We start from the raw sequence: 3,476 nt of genomic DNA, 5'->3' as shown, positions 1-3,476 counted from the left end.
GAAAGGAGCTGCAATCATGCAGTCTACACTGTTTGTCTATTTAATGAATACTTGCTAAGGAAAACTTAGAAATGAGTAACAAAATACAATCACTAAAACGGTTTTGAAATTTTTGGCATTATTTTTCATAGATGATGACATTATTGAGTATTTTTAAGGGAATAGAGTATTTTTCAATATGTTTTGTATTATTGTATATTTCTAAGATTGTTTTATATTATTTCAAAAGGGTGGATGCTATAGTCACTTAAGGGAGAATAAACCAACATTTAATCACTAGAAATCAAATACTGTTAATAAAATGCCCATCTAAGGGTTGTATTTGAAAAATAGACTCCAATTACCCGACCTCAGAACATTTGGTCAGAGACATTATTGGAGCAGATGCTTTATCCGTCATCCAAATTGACAGAATATTTTAAATAAGGAGGTTGGCCATTGAGCCATTGTGTAGTTAACCTAAAAGAAATATCTTCATTTGTAGAGCAGTTGATAAATTTGAAAGCTCATTCACAACAATTCACAACTGGAAAATATGTATTCATTTAACAGATATTTATTGCATGCCTGCTGTGTAACTACTATGTTTACATGCTTTAGGTATACAAAAAATTCAAACCAGGTTCTTGTCCTTCCAGAGTTTTTAATCATATGACATTATCCTTTCACATGATTTAAGGGCATAAAATTATTTAACTGTGGTTACAATTGAGACACTTCTTTTTTTCTTCTTGAGAGATTCGCTAGAATGCAAACTGTATAAAAGTAGGGGGTGAGTTTATTTTGTTAACCAGTGTAAAACAGTACATATTAGCAGTTCAACTAATATTTGTTGAACAATCCATTTTCTTAACAATGATGAACATTATTCCAGAGATTTTTCTTTTAAGGTCAGTATTCTTTGGCAACATATCTGTAAAGAGTCATTAGGCACACTAGTTGATGAATTACTGTAATCCTTGTTAGGTTGGCTCACCCCACTTTTTATAAGGAAACTTGCAGGTTGCATGCTTAATCCCACAGTTATGAATCCAATTGCTAACTTTGGTCAATACTAGGTAATCATAATGACCTAGAAGGAAAAATATCATGTAATGAATCGTATTAGCACTTGCAAAGTACCTTGGTCTATCATAATAGAGAGAGTCGAATAGGTGATTGCCTGTTGAATTAAAGTGGCCCTTGACTCAAAAGAGCAATTTCTGTTCCTATCAATTAATACCTCACTTCTTTGAGTTGTAATGGCTTACAAGTTTTGTTTTATATTTTTGGTACTCTTTTTATGGCCCATATTACAATGCAAAAAACCCTGAGAGTGCCTATTTTTTAACAAATATTAGCAATTAACACCATACTTGCTAAGGCTCAAGAGATATGCAGTAGTCCCCATTTCTTTGTAGGTCTATATTCCAAGATCCCCAGTGGATGCCTAAAATCATGGATAGTAGTGAAATATACATACCTATGGTAAAGCTTAATTTATAAATTAGGCACAGTAAGATGAAAATATTAAAATAGAGTAATCATAAAAAAAAGTACTATATTTAAAGTTATGTGAATGTGGTCTCTCTCAAAATATCTTATACTGTACTCACCTTTTCACTTGAAAGAAGTACTTTACAGTTTCTCTTTGGCATATCTAAATTGCCATCCTCACTACTCATATACTTTGGGACCATTATGAGAAGAATAAGGATTACTTGAGCTCAAGGACAGTGATGACTCATCAGCAAATTTGATAATGGAGGCAACTACTAATTCACCAACAGGCAGATAGTATATATAATGTGGATATGTTGGACAAATGGATGATTCGTGTCCCAGGCATGGTGGAATGGGAAAACATGGTATCTCATCATGCTAATCAGAACAGTGCACAATTTAAAATTCATGAGTTGATTATTCATGTAATTTTCAATCATGGTTGACTGTGTAATTCAAAATGTGGAAATTGAAACCACAAATAAAGGGGGACTACTGAATATAGGGTTGAGTAGACACTGGGATGAGGTGAGATCAGAAAATGCCTAGAGTCTGGGAAAAGGTACTTGATAAGGCAGGTTAGAGAGAACCAAAGTAAAAGTCTTTAAACCCCCACTTTTCATACTTTACAGAAGTCATCCTACCAGAACGTTAACCAATTCAAAATCTACAGAAATGTTATATGAAAAACACAACTGCCAATATATCCCAAATTCCCATGAAGAGCAAGTTAATCCTCAATGGAAGATAAAATATATTTACAGTGTTAATCACCTTATGCTCATAATGAGACAATTTGAAGGAAATTTAAAAATTACCTAATGCAAAATTGCCTGGATAGCATATGCACTATTTATTATCTGCAATGCTTTAATTAAATGGCCCTACTTTTCCATAGCATCTTTTTGCCCTCAGGAAACATCCAATATTTCATAGAATCATCATCAAAAGCTTTAGGATAAATTTAGAGCCTAATAAATTAGCACCAATTAAATCACAAAAATTGTCCATTCAGCAACAGAAGAAAAATATGTGTACCTGTCACCTAATACCTTGCAACATGAGATGGATGATATGAACTCTGTGTCCAAGACATAATAAGCCTGGGGAAATATAACTAACAATGAAGATGATGGACAATAATTACTAATAATATCCAAGCTATAAGCATATAATATTTTACTAACACAAGGTTCTTAGATCAGGTTACACATTACAATCACAAATGAGGAACAGGGAGAATTTTAAAGAAATACTAATGATTGGGCCACACCAAAGACCAATTCAATCATAACTCTTAAGAAGGAGCTTAGGCACCAGTCTTTTTAAATACCAACTAACACGTGACCAAAGTTGAGAGCCCCTAACAAATATTCTTGACAATATCTAAACCACTACGCACACAAAAAGAGTTTGTTTTTGAGTATCTTAATAGAGTTTCCAAATTACAAGATCCTCTTTGGTATGCAATAAATTGTTATTTAAACAAATACACAATGCTTGCATCCAAAAAAAAAAAAAAACCTTTTGCACTCATTTACATACTAAATGCAGCTTATTCTGCACTGAAGCAATAAACAAAGCAGATAGTTCCAGCTCTTCCCCATTTTAGAGGTCAGTTGTTTCTAGGACAATTTCCTTACCTATTAATATCTATTAATATTTGAATGCAGAGGTCAAAATGCAGTTTTTTAATGACCAAGATGATACTGTATCACAGGATAAATAAGAATATATTACTCAAAATGACATCTGTTTATCACAGTCCTCTTGGTTCTCGTTTGTAGTTTTCTTGAATTATAATGTGAATCACAAAGCCTGATCCATTACAACTCTAAAATTCAATTTAAAATAGTTCTCTAAACTCACATTACAGGTTCCTTTCATGTCTGTACTGGATGTGTTCAGTTCTGAACTTATTCTAACTTTCTGGTTTTTAGGTGTGTGTGTGTGTGTGTGTGTGTGTGTGTGTGTGTGTGTGTGTGTTGGGGGAT

The sequence above is a fragment of the Pipistrellus kuhlii genome, unplaced genomic scaffold, assembly GCF_014108245.1.
Source record: "Pipistrellus kuhlii isolate mPipKuh1 unplaced genomic scaffold, mPipKuh1.p scaffold_m20_p_5, whole genome shotgun sequence".
Classification (NCBI taxonomy): domain Eukaryota; kingdom Metazoa; phylum Chordata; class Mammalia; order Chiroptera; family Vespertilionidae; genus Pipistrellus; species Pipistrellus kuhlii.
This window is presented reverse-complemented; position numbering follows the sequence as displayed.